We start from the raw sequence: 14721 nt of genomic DNA, 5'->3' as shown, positions 1-14721 counted from the left end.
GTCGCCCCTTCCTGCTCCTCTGACCTATCTATAGAAATAGAAGGTAATGTCTGTGTAGGGGCTATAGGACTTGATATTAGTGGTAGGGGTTAATCTACTGATGATTGTTTAGAGGATTTTACAAATTTTTGCCTGAAGAAGGTAGATTTTGGCCATCTGACTTAGCCTTAGACAGAAATTTCGCTGCCTGTGATTCAAAGATGGCCACCGTTCTTTAAACACTGCAAAACTACAGCTCTCCAGATATCAGAAACAAAAATCAACCCTGTGGATATATCACAAGATTTTATATGCTAATTGGCAGCAATAACTAAAGTACTAACATCTATCTTCGCTTCTGAGAAGGAAAAATAGAGAAAAAATATTTTCTAACAGCAGGATTGGAATTGATGGTCAGCCTGACTCTGAACAGAGCAACAAACAAAGGAAATACATATCTCTCAGCTGAAACCTTACATCTGGTATAAATACGTTTACAGTGTATCAAAATGTCAAAAGAAGACAAAACTATGGAAATCACAACTTCTAAAACTAAACTATCTGCCTTGCAATCTCTGGAAAAAGAAGCTTTTTTTAAAAGACAGAAAACAGTTACACAAAGGTAGACTCTAAAAACAGGAATAACAAACAAACCAGACCAACTGGTCAGCATGGAGGAAATTAAATCAACACTGTTACCTATTCAAGAAGCCTTAAAAGATTTATCAACACAAATGCTTACGTTTAGTGCCACATGTAATCAGATTTTGGAAAGGATGGATAAATCAGAAACCAGAATAGCTGAAAGTGAGGATAAAATAATTATGCTTACGAAAAAAACAGACTCTCATGATGCAGACATCCAAACCATGCAAAATAAAATTTTAGACCTGGAAACAAGATCCAGACGGAATAATATAATAATCAGAGGCATTCCAGAAACAATTCAGTACAATGATCTGAATGCTACCATAATGCAAATACTCGAAACACTGTTCAAGGACTCTGATAGTGTTAAACAGATTGTTATAGAAAGAGCACATAGAGCTATCAGAGAATCATTTGCTTCAAATGCACCTAGACCAGTCTACATCAAAATTTTGAATTATCAAGATGCTAGCAAAATACTGCTAACTATTAAAAAGAATGGTGGATCTATCATCTGGCAAAATAACAAAATTTCCATGACACAGGACTTACCAATACAAATAAGACAATCCAGGCAAATGCTAGCTCCATATTGCAAGTTTTTGATTGAAAAAAACATCAGATTTCAAATGAAGTATCCAAATACTTTAATTTTCACAGTGGATGGTATTAAATATTCAATAAACACTAAAAAAGAAGCAAAACCTACCTTTTTGAAGCTTTTCAAAGCACTGCCACCTTCAGAAGTTTGATCAACGCATCCAGGTCTTCTTTCAGCATCAGACAGACTGGGACTCCATAACTACGATGATCCGAGGCTTTATAACTCTTTGTTTGTTCTTTTTTTTCTACCAGGCCCTGGGAAACTCGTGATTACATCCTTATCTTGAAATTCCAGCGTGTCCACGATGTTTTTCCGAAGATGTATGGCTCCTACGAGTGTAAACAAGCCACGAGGTAACAGGAAGTCCTTTGGAGGATGCAGGGGGGCTGATTTCAATGTAGCACATCCAGGAGGTCCGTCCGCGAAATGGTTCCCCCATCTCGAATTCGAAATGAAGAAAACAAGCTCAGCAAGCAGGAAGGACTATAGAGAAGCTGTAGAAACTGTTTGGAATTAAAAACGAAGCTTCCTGGACTTATTTGGAGGGTAAATGGCTTCTGTATGGTATAAGGAAATGTACAGCTGTACAGGTAGGAAATGTTATTGTAATGGGTTGGTTAAAATATATAGTGATAGAATCTGGTAATTATGTCTCTATTTCTTTTTTTTTTTTTTTTTTTTCTTCCTAGATAGGTTTTTTTTTTCTTTTGTTCTTTCACTTTTAATTAGGAAAATGTATGTGTATGCTCTGTTCAATAAAATAACAGGATGATGTTAGTATAATAAATGTTATGAAAGACTGTGAACTTGAAATGTTTAAAATGTTACATTTAGGTTGTCCTTCTCTTTAGTATTTTTAAATATATTTTATAGGGATACAATTATTTAGTCAAATGCTTTGTGTAGTACAGTTGTTATTGTTACTTGAGTATGTTACATGTTTTAGCAGACTGTTACCTTTGGAGAAGGACAACTACCTAAAACAGTTAGAACATTTAAACAAAAATAACCTTAGGACTGTATTGTTATGTTTAACAACTGTTTCCTTTCTCTGGAATTAATAATTAATAGTGTATATGACAAGAAGTTAAAATGTATTATTCTCATTGCTGAGTATTAATATTGTGAGCTATTAGTTAAACTGGATTTTCACACAACAATTAGTAAATGTGTTTGACTATATTAAGTATGTCCAGAACTGTAGTTAGGTAATTAGTAGTGTTTATTAGGGAATGTTTGGATTAAGCTTTGTAGATTTAGAGATAGTGGTTGTAGGTTTTTTGCATAAAGTTTTTGGGTTAATTTGTAGAGTTAGAAATTTAGATAAACAGAGATATTTAAAGGATGTGAAAAACCTATGTACATCCTGGTCCAGAGGAATAGTGGATAAGCACTGGGTAGGGATGGGATGTCAGATTCGCTTCCAAATAATCTATGGTATGTTAATACACTGTAATCTAAAGTTGTCTCTCAATAGTAGGAATAGGACTACATTTTTGAAGAGCTACAGATGTGGATAATAGAATCTTGGAATGTTAAAGGACTCCAGAACGTGAAAAAAAGGAAGCTATTTTTACATTTGTTTTTCCAATCAAAAGCAGACTTTATTTTATTGCAGGAAACCCATTTGACTAATGATCAGTGGGATATACTGAAGAATAAGAAATGGATTAGGGAGATAGTGGCGGCGGAAGGGACAACAAACAGTGCAGGGGTGGCAATTATAATTAAAAACCGATACCAAGAAAAAGTGTTAGATGTCAAAATAGATAAAGAGGGAAGGTGGTGTTTAGTGGTTCTGATATCTAAGTTCTATGATAAACCTATATTACTCATGAATATATATGCCCCCTCTACTAATCACCACCATTTTATAACTTCACTTTACTCCATTTTACAACAATATAATAACTGTTATATATTAATGGGAGGTGACTGGAATTCGTATCAAGATCCCAAGTTGGACAAATTTGGTTCATCCAAAGCTTTTAATAAACAGGCAATGATAGCATTTAAGGAATTTAAAATTGATTTTAAACTATATGACCCATTTATACATACACACACATAAAAGAAAGCAGAGAATTTTACTTTTTACTCAAGCTGTCATAAAATGTGGTCGAGAATTGATTTTTTTTTTGATTTCAGAAGTATTGATATCTGCTGACCCATGTGTTTCTACCCAAGCCAGACAATTATCGGACCACTCAAAGATCACACTAACATTAAACAATAATAATATGAGTAATAGGAGAATTTGAGGATACAATTGGTCTTTAAATCCATATTTACTAAGGAAAGAGGACATATTGAAAGAAGTTAAAGAGACACTTGAACAGTTACTTCATAACTTTCTTAAAAACAGACATCCAGTTGATATAGAATGGGCTACAACCAAAGCCCAAATAAGAGGGATTTTTCTTCAGAAAGCTACTTACTATAAAAAATGCAAAATAAGGAACTATTAGACTTGGAAACCAAAATTAAGTCACTAGATCAGGAGTTAATGAGGAACTATAATAAACAAACAGAAATAGACTTATTAAAGTGTCAAAAAGAACTGTTTTTACTACACAATAGTAAACTGTCATTTTATGAACAGAGAAATTTAGTGAAATACGCGAATCATATTCAGACTCCCTCAAAAGCATTAGCACGCATTATTAACCAAGCGAAATCAACATTATTAATATCAGAAATAAACTATAATAATAGAACTATAAGGCAGATATCATGAATACTTTTGAAAAAATATTTAATCAGGTATATGGTGATCAGCAGACAATTTTACCAGATAAAGTTAGGAAAGATTTCTTGCAGAAGATCATATTCCCGAATATTGATAATGAGTCCCATAGGGATTTAATTAAATCAATTTCAGTGGAGGAGGTAGCAGAGATAATTAAAAAGCTGAGACCACATAAAGCCCCAGGCCCGGATGGATTGACCTCTGAATTTTATAAAACTATTAATGAGATTCTGAGTAAAATACTTTCACAGACATTTAATTATATAATTCAAAATAAAATCAATGATCCTCACTTTAATGCTTCTAAGACTATTTTGATACCGAAAGAAAAAAGTGACGCTAAAAACCCAGATAATTACAGACCTATTTCACTATTGAACTTAGACATGAAAATTATGACATCCATCCTGGCAAATAGACTGAAAAAGGTCACAAATTTATTAATATCAGAGGAACAGGCGGGATTTATGGATGGGAGACAGACCACTGATAATACATTAATGCTTCACACATTAATTTCATATGCCAAGTACAAAAATCTCAATATTTATGCACTCATAATTGACGCACAAAAAGCATTTGACAGAGTTAACTTGGTATACCTATTTGATATGTTATCATACTTTAATATACCTTCGGATTTCATTCTAACATTAAGGAAAATATATAATAACGCATATACAAATATATTTATCAATCAAGAATGCTCTAAAAGAATACAAATTAAAAATGGTACCCGACAAGGGTGCCCATTATCTCCTATTTTGTTTAATCTTTATTTGGAACCATTATTTTTACACATTAAACAAAATGTTTTTTTACAATCCTCCAACACTATATGGTATGAAAATAAATATGGCTGCTTTCGCAGACGATTTAAATATATATTGTACCACACCAGTGTCAGACACCGAGAAAATATTAAAAGCAATAGAAGACTTTGAGAAAATCTCTAATTATAAACTGAATTTTAAGAAATCCAAAATATTCCCATTAAAGACTCCTACACCTTTTTCATTGCTACCATTGATAGGACAAGTATTGACGGAAGAAAAAACAAAATATCTGGGTATTTTCAACTGATAATAAAGATTTTTTTATAAACAATGTTAAGTCAACTTGGGATCAGATAACTTTGGACTTGAAAAGATTGAGTAAACTGAAACTACCAATGATGGCAAGAACTGCAATTATCAAAATGAATGTTCTTCCCAGAATATTATATATACTTAGAGCTACACAACTTAGAATCACAAGGAAATTTTTTAAAGAGCTTCATATAGGACTAGGGAGATTACTTTGGGAACCTAGGAAAACAAGGATAACATATGAGAAACTGATGGCTCCAAAGAATAGAGGAGGTCTAGACTTACCGGATTTTGAAACTTATTACTTGATAATTAATGCCAACAGAATCTTAAGGGTGATTCACTTTGATAGAGGCAGTCTGAAATGGGCGCCAAAATGGCTGGTCTTAACATACAGACATGTAACTAAAGTGGGAATTAACTGTAAAGCTCTACCCTTTCTGAATAGAGGAACACTCAGTAAATATGATTTAATGGAACATATTAAAAGTTATGTAACTTCAATTCAAAATCTTTTTACCTCATTAAACCTACTAAAATATATGATGGTGTTTCAACCATTTCACAAGAACCCAAATTTAGTAATTGGGAATAAGTTGATAGACTTACAAAAATTCCCCCTAATAAAGGATTTAATTGTATTGGATTTCTACCCCTTTCTTGGGGTATCAGTTCACAATATTTTAAAAGAGAAAAGTCTTCCTATTTCCTATCTAATTATCATGAGACAACTTAAAGATCTGGCTATAAATTATTTTAATAACTTTGATTTTAATGAAGAGGAATTAAATATATGTCGTAATCTGTGGGAAGCTCTGATACAAGATAAAAAATATATAACTACTTCATATAAACTGATAAAAGAGATGAAATATAATAAACATATTCTCTTATCGAATTATTGGAGGGAAAAATTAATATTAGTTGACGACAGCAAGATCTTGGAAGCATTTAATCTAACATTGAAGTCTGTGTCCCTTCAGAAATTACTATTCACACAATTGATGATATTTAACAATGCCTACTATACCCGTCTTATTCTTCATAAATTTGACTCAAAGAACTCGCCTAAATGTCCATATTGTACAGACCAGACAGCTGACTTGTTTCACATGTTTTGGAGTTGCAAATGCATTTTTAAACTTTGGAATTCATTAAAACTTCAATTACAGAAAATGGGATACCAGCATTCAACACTCTCTTGGGAATTTATGATCCTACATATTCCTCCAGATAACTTAGATAAATCAAAAAAGATCATAATCATGAATATTTGTTTATTAATGAAACTATACATAGCTTCAAACTGGTTGAACCCGACTCAGACATCTTGGGAAAATTTTAGAATATTAGCAATCAGACACATATTAGCGCATAAATTGTTAATCAATGACCATAAGAAAAGCATAAATAATATAAAAATATGGGAGCAAATCTTCAATATTATGTTGGCCTAGGGGTTCTTATCCACTATTACTCAGGACACATATTTATAAGACTGATTCAATCTTAGATTTGACATAGATCGTAACAATAATACAGACTGTTGTCCTTTTCATGTTGTATTTCTTTTTTAATAATTTGTATTAATATATAATGTTTATGTAACTTTTGGAAGCAATCATGTATATATTGTATATATTTATAGTGTGTAGTTATGTAATTGAAAAACAATAAAAAACGGATTATTGAAAAAAAAAAAAAAGAAATTTCACTGCCTGTACACCTTTGGGTTTGGGAGTGGGAGCAGGTAGCGATGTTGACCAGGTGGTGCAGTTACCTTTACCCAACTTGCATAGGGGGTTTGAGGAGGTCATGGGTTAGAGAGGGAGGTCCCATCCCAGCCATATGAGTGTATCCCCCAATTCTTGTCTTCCATGGCTACCCTCTGCTTCACATATCCCAAATCACCTGGCTCTCATATCATACCACATGTTCCCTCTAAGGTCAAAGATAAGATTATAAAAGGGGAGTTTGTAGATATCTTCAGTCTAGTAGATAATAAAGATATAAAGCACATATTGGACACTAATAACATGTCCAACAAGGACTTGATGTCAGCCTTAGCGGCAATTAGGAAGAAGGCATCAGCCAGGACACCTGTGAAGAACTGGGATACTTGGTCGCTGGGTTTTGTGGTATTTATAGGGATAATCATTGAGAAAGATCCCACCCAAACACTGCTTTATTATTTATTTATTATTATTATTATTTAAGATTTGTTTACCAGGAAATTCCGACTTGGAACTAAGCCAATTTTCAGTGGAGACCCGAGGAGAAATGCTCCAGATGCATGTCTTTGTACTGTGGGAGGAAACCAGAGCACCCAGAGAAAACCCACATGAACACAGGGAGGACGTGCAGACTCCGCACAGAAGACACCCCAGCTGAGAAAATTAAACTGGAGAACCGCTTGCTGTGAGGTGACAACACTACCACTGCACCACTGAACCATCTGATTAGTATTAGCTTACTTTGTAGCCATAAGGGAAGGCCACCATGTGAAAGGGGGTTGGGGGTGATTGAATTATGGTCAGTGCTTCAGCAAGCTGAATGCACTTGATAGTTTCCTCAGGTGGGAGTCAAGGCACCCTGACATAAGGCTCAGTTCCATGATAGACAAGGAGGCACCTATGAGCAGTGAGGAAGGGGCTGCTAATACAAAAAATAAAATGTTTTGCTGTGCATTCAATCTGGGAAAATGTGTCTGGCCTGCTTGCAAATATAATCACTTGTGCTCAGGATGTGCGAACAGATGTTGAGGCATGTTGCCTAAGGAAGGACAGGTGGAATTTTTCCACAACTCAGTCAAACAGAGAGAGTGGTATGGGGTGCAACTCTTCCTTTTGTGCCAAGCCACCTTTTTGTGGACACATCCAATTTGCTATCAGATTACTTGGATCAAAGGACAGCAGGCACCCTTATTAAAGTTTTTTTCCATAGACTTTCCAATCCACTCCACAAACCCATCAGATTCCAAGTTAGTTAACAATTTGTCATCCATCAAATGCAGATAGGTTAAAAGAGAAAGAGCAATGAGCTGGAAGGATAATTGGCCTCTTTTCATCCCCTCTGTAGTTATTTTTAAAAAACTCCCCTATTGGCCTGGTTCCCAAGAAACAGGGGGATGAGTTCAGATTGTTTCATCAACTTATCTCACCCAGCGGGGGTTCAGTCAATAATTTTATTGACACCAAACTACCCAAAGTACACTACTCTTCTTTGGATCAGGCAGTAGAGGTCACCATGGGCTATACTGACTCCTGGCTCTGTAAGATGGATATCCAATCTGCTTTCTCTCTTCTCCCTGTGATACAAAAGGATTAGTCTTATTTAGATGTTCATTTCAATAGGAAGCTATTTTTGACACTGCAGTGCCAATTGGGGTGTGTTGTGGCTTGTGCAGTGTTTGAAATATTTAGCACAGCTTTACATTGGTGTTGGCAAAATGGGCCTCCCCTGTCCATATCCTTGATAGCAGTACACTATGTAGAGGATTTTTGTATAGTGGGGGAGGGGTAACCTTGGCTGACAACAAGTCAGATGGACGAGCTGAGTCCTAACTTCCTTGGGCATATATATATTCACAACTGATAAGTCAAGCAAGCTTCCTCTGCCCAAACTTCAACATGTCTGGCAGTCAATTTGGAGGGTTTTTGTGCTCCAGCAAAGTACAGGAAGTAGACATTATGCAGTTACATGGTTTGTTGAATTTTGCTTGTAGGGCAGTTTCTCCAGGGGGAACCTTCCTATGGGCAGTGTCTGTCTTGTTGAAGGGTAATAGGCCCAAGTACCACCTGGTCTGGTTGTCCAGACAGGTTAAAGAGGACCTTTGGTTATGGTTTACATTCCTGAGCCAGTTTAATGGAGTTTCTTTTTGGCAGTCTCCTTGGATCACAGCCACTGACCTTGAGCTTTTTACTGATGCATCTGGGGGATCCAGTATCGGGGGTTATTTAAGGGCAGCTGATTTGCTGAAAGGTGGCTGGACGTTGGTCTGTGGAGAAGAGGAAGGACATCATTTTTTTTAGAAAATGTTCCCATTTGGGTGGCAGTGTTATTATAGAAAGCTAGATTACACCACAAGAGGATCATTTTCACTCAGATAATATTGCAGTGGTTGCCTCTTGGCCAAGCATTCATATCCAAAGGGTACCCCATGTCCTCCAGGAGTCCAGCTAATTGGAGAAGACTAGAATTATTGGTTCTGGCAAATTCTTGGGCCAGCAACATTAGGAAAGCTTACTCATCATCGTTCTGGTTTTAAAAGCATTCCACGGGTCTTTGATTCTTAGTCTCATGCCATGAGGAGTACAGCTGTTGCTACAATTTTTAGTAGCTAGGTCCACAGTGGGGGAGTCACTTAAAACTTTCAGAGTACACCTGGCAGCTTTAGAATGGTTGGAGTGTTTTTGGGCTTGAAGGCTGTGTCAGGACATTGGATTATGGGGAGGACATATAAGGGCCTAGAAGACATGCAGAAACCTTGCCAGGATTCCAGAAAACCTATTGGGAGACAACTGTTTCCCCTTTCTATTCAAGGTCTTTACATGACCATGGTGAATTTCACTTGTTTGTCTCTATAGCCACTTTGTTCACCTCTTTGTATGCGGGTGTTTTCTGAGCCAATGAACTCCTCCTTTCCTTTGTTGGAAGGATTTTGTCATCCATAGGGAGTTTGTCATGATTTGATTGAAGAAATGCAAGACTGATCAAGTTGATAAAAGTCAGCAGGTGTGCCTGGACAAGGCCAGTGGGCTAGTCACTTGCCCCATGCATTGAGTTAGTTTGCTATTTGATATTACCCCCTTAGAGAAAAGGTTGGGATTGGTTTTCATGCAGGCCTCAGGCAGGCCTTTTAACCTATCAGCAATTAACACATGTCTTCAGCAGGCCCTGGCAGGGAAATGAATTCACCCACAAGAATACTCCTCCCATTCTTTTTGGATAGGTCATACCTCAGACTTGGCCATGGAAGGGCAACCTGTGTAGGTCATTCAAAGAAAGGGAAGGTGGGTCTCTGAGACATTTTTTGTCATACATCAGGCATGGCATTAATTTTTATTTCTATTGCAGGGAAGGAGATGATTTGGCTCTTGGGCCATTCTTTTATTCAGAGAGCATCCATCTTAGCCTTTGCCCGCCTGGCTGGTCATGCAAGTTCTTTTGATAGTAACTGGTGGACAATTCATTCTTTTGGTTTCCCTGGTTTTAGTTGGTTTCAATTTTGGGAAATATGGAGTAAGATTACAATGGAAGAAGCCTTTCCCAGCATTGTGATAATTTACTTTGGGGAGGTATATGATCTGGGTCAAGCCCCTTAGAAGATATTGTTGGCCAGAATCTTATATGATATGGACCACTTGTGGGAGCTATATCTGAAGGTAGCTTTCTTTTGGTCCACCATCATCCCTAGACTGTACTGGAAGGGTGCTAGAAGGCCTAGTACCATTGAGAGTGTGGAGTTTTATGACTGAGCACAGTGATACTGATAGACTGGAGCCTGATTTCTATGATTTGGACAATGTACATTAAATAACATGGGTTTTGATTTATTTAATTTGGATACGGTTGTTGCTATTCAAAAAGTTTTCATACTTTAACTTTTTTTCTTTCATAACTCAGAATTTATTTGCAAGCAAGGCCATTGATTTGTTGGGAATGGCATGCCATGCCAGTTTGGTGGCAGCCTTACAGCTTCACCTTCCCTTGTGTTCCACCCTGTTCTTTTTTAGCAGCCTCGGCTCTCCTTAAGTTGGACCCAGATTTGACCAGTAGCTAAATCAAGGGGTATGTGGCTTGTAAGCTAAACAGGTTTGCCACCAAGTCCAAGGTAGCCAGTAATATGCACCCGGTTTTCTCTGAAGTGGCAGCTGGGTGTACGCCAACTGGCATGACATGATGCTTTGATGGTATTTGTTGATATGTTGCATATGAATTACTTATGGTATCACTATTAGTTGTTCTTGACTGTTATATAATAAAAGGTTGCAAAGTCAATCTGGTGTGTTTTATGACTCGGTTCAGTGGACAATGACAACTTACCATGGTAATGGCCAATTGTCTGTAAGGGTGACTCACCATCTGGGGTGGGTGTAGGCAAGAACTCCCTATTTAAGGGAAGTGCTACTGTTCTTGCCTGTAGAATCCATCAACAGGCATGTTGTCCCTCCTTCCCAACCCTCCATGCAGGGTCAGGCAGCGGCCTTATGGCTTTACCCCCCCTTGAAATCTCCCCTGTTCTTGTTCAGTGGCCTAAACAAAGCATAACACAAAGGAAACCTGGTTAGCAAAACTGGCACCACCACAAATACTGGATCAGAACAAGAAAAGATGTACCAACACCACGAAAACCAATACACGTATCACTGTTTATTCACAAGTAAACTTTCAAAATTAAAAACTGCTTCATTAGGTATGAAAAACAGATGTCTTGAGGAATGAGTACTTTATTTATACACACCTCAATAAAAACTAGTTAGTCATTTAATTGAATAATACATTTAAGTAATAAAATGACTGACTGTTTAAAGATAAAAATACTAAAACTCCAAAAAGCATAAAAATCACTTAACACAGTTACGTTAAAATTTCAACTCTGGTTTTATTGTATAGGTCTCATTCAGACCTGATGGATAAAAGGCTCTAAAACGTAAAATCTATTTGTTTTCTTGCCTTTCTGTAATATTAATTTTGTCACCCCCTCTAAGATATGTAGGAATGTTTTCTAATATCAACAATTCTTTTTATATATACATGTAACTACTAATCCAGTCCTTGAATCTTTGATTAATTTTCCTACATAAAAAGAGGGACATTTAGTGCACCTAGCCATATATACATAAAAAAAATATATTATTTTTAATTGGATGAATGAATGCTCTGTGTAAATATATTTACAAAATACACAGTTCTTACCCTTGTAAGTACCTCTTTATGCACATTTTGAACCTTGCTTCCGATCTGCTCTATGGAACATAATCTATCTTTTAATGTTGTGCATTTTCTATAACTAAAGGCTGAATTACTTTCACAAATGACTTTAGCTAGGTAACCTACAATAAAATTGGCCAATACTTTCTAACTATGTCTTTAACATTATTTCTATTCTGGTCGTAAGTTAGAATGTATCTACAACTAGTGCCTTTTCTAATTATCTTATTGCTCTTTTTAGGAGTATTTAAATAAACAGGTAAATATTTAGAATCCCTTTCATTCAGTATTTCACTTTTAATCCACTGTACCTTCTTATGATGGTATCCCTTATTAATAAAGTCTTCAGCCAATTGTATTAGATTTTTACTCTGTGTATTCAGTCTTCTAACTCTAGCCATTTGATTTCTAACAATGCTGTGAAACATAAAATTCAGGTGTATACTATCCCTTGCTAATTATGTACACTTCTTAACTTCTTTCTTATATAGTATTGTATCCAAGTGACTCAACATTTTTTCTTAATGTGATATCTAAATAGTTTATACTCCTGTATTGTATATTCTTTTTAAATTTTAAAAATGTTGTTGTAGTATGCATATACTATAAATTCATTTAGTTCAGATAAACGGCCATCCCACAAAAGAAAGAGGTTGCCTACAAATCTTTTGTAAAAAAACACATCATTACAAAAATTATTCTTGTTCAGTGGCCTCAGCTCTCATCAAGTTGGACCCAGATTTGACCAGTGGCCACATCAAGGGGTATGTGGCTTGTAAGTATAAGTTAAATGGATTTGCCACTAGGTCTGAGGTAGCCAAGAAAATGCACCCGATTTTCTTTGAGGTGGCAACCAGAACAGGCGGGTGTACGCCAACCAGCTTGAGGTGATGGTTTGATACTATATGCTGATATGTTGCATATGAATTACTTATAGCATCACTACTGGTTGTCCTTAACTGTTATATAGTAAAAGGTTGCAAAGTCAATCTGGTGTGTTTTATGACTCAGCTCAGTGGACAAAGACCATTAACAGCTCAAAGCTTTAACCATTCTGAGCTAAAGGGCAAGTGTGACAAAACAAAAAGAAAATTAATTTTTATTTAGTCATATTAAATCAAACTGCTGAAAAGAATGCTTTCATAATAAGTATACCTGCATAGTAGTTATATTTAAGCAGACCACAGTTCAGAAACCAAACTCTAGTGCAAGACATTATTGTACCTCTACTTTTTCAGAAGCGTTATTCATTTAATTTCTACATGATTATATAAAACACAGCTGGATGTGTGGCATAGAGAGAGAAATCTCTGACTATGACCCAAATAAAACAAGACTGAAGAGTGATCCAGGTGCTACAGGAGTTAGTTCAAGAAGATGAAAGCAATACTAGCACACCCATTCTGGATTCATGGATAATTGGTCACTGTAGAGACTGGATGTTGGGAAAAGAGGTAGTATCATATGCTCTGTCCTGCCAAACTGTGCTTACACTGTAGTTGGTTATCAGGAGGCTCATGGAAACATATATATGTTACTGGACATTGACAACAAGCTCCACTGTGTCAGTGCATGTGCATGCATGTGTATATATGTCATGGGGGTGGGGCTAGGGATTAAGCAGAAAACCACCACTCATGCTGCATGAGGACCTTGAATCCCTGACATAGAACAGTATGGCCATTCTTAGAAACATGTTACAGATAGCAGGTGTTGTATGCCAGCAAATACTGGTGGATGAAGAACTTCGGCATTGGTCAGGATATTCAACCAAAGAGGGATTTAACATGTTTTGTAAAATGGCCTCATTATATCCGGTTGCAGCACCAGTGGTCCATTCTTTACAAGTGCCTGAAAGTTCCACCTGCTATTAACCAGTTCTCCCCAGCTCTGGAACATCAGACTGCTACACAGCTCTTCAAACTGACCCATAAGTACAGACCGAAGACCAAGCAGGATAGGAAATGGAGACTCCTGGCACGTGCAGAGCAGAAGGCTGCAGGCAAGGGGGATGCACCTACCAAGAGGCCACCTGTTTTGTGAGCAGGTAAGTCAGAAATACTGGCAATTTCTTTGTAGTAACTTGCCCAGTTCACTGTTTTGGGGAGCAGGCAATTATCCAAGCACTCAGTTGCTGCACTGTAGGGATGGTATCTAGATAGGTTGCCAGTCTACTCCTAACATGCAAACCAGCTGGATGGAGTCTGCCCTTCTCTGAAATGGTGGATTGTAATTTTTCTTTTGTGCAGTAGCACTGTTTACTGTTTGGGGTGGAATTGTTTGGACTACTGTGGTGATGAATTTTGAATTCCAAAATTTTACTTGTGGATTACAAATGGAGCTTTTTAACACTGAACAGTAGTCTGTAAATTAAGTTTTTTCTATGTTTTCAGAGTGTGCTATACTCCTTTGTGTTCATGAGGCACATTAGGTTTTGGGGTTACAACTTCACAAACTCTCATCTTAGTTTTTCATTAAGCCAAATAAGGTATGTTCTCCAAATATATATGCACATGTATAGATCCTAATAGGTGTCTGGTAAATATACTTGGAGTGATTTAGGTAATGGTCCTTAATGAATTATTAAAATTTTAATGAAGGGGTATGGTGAAAATGCTTAACAAATCTCATAAATCCTGAGAAATATATTCTAAGTATACATCATAAGTAAACAAGGGAAGTCTTCACAAGTGACCAGATGCAGAGTTTGGAATGTGGGC

At 36.5% G+C, this 14721-nt stretch overlaps 1 protein-coding gene and 1 non-coding gene across 6 annotated transcripts in view; both read left to right on the top strand.

Moving 5' to 3' along the window:
• The window catches only part of CDHR1 (cadherin related family member 1), a 532835-nt gene that overhangs the window by 451804 nt on the left and 66310 nt on the right, over positions 1 to 14721 (top strand). The gene's annotated exons all lie outside the window — the stretch shown is intronic.
• Positions 14290 to 14361, top strand: LOC122789514. Its single transcript, XR_006362832.1, has one exon. It is a non-coding gene; the product is annotated as a small nucleolar RNA SNORD36 (small nucleolar RNA).

Source organism: Protopterus annectens, chromosome 14.part0 (genome assembly GCF_019279795.1).
Source record: "Protopterus annectens isolate FY-2018-M chromosome 14.part0, PAN1.0, whole genome shotgun sequence".
NCBI lineage: Eukaryota > Metazoa > Chordata > Ceratodontiformes > Protopteridae > Protopterus > Protopterus annectens.
Note: the sequence above shows the minus strand (reverse complement) of the source record. Positions and strands in the feature narration are given on the sequence as shown.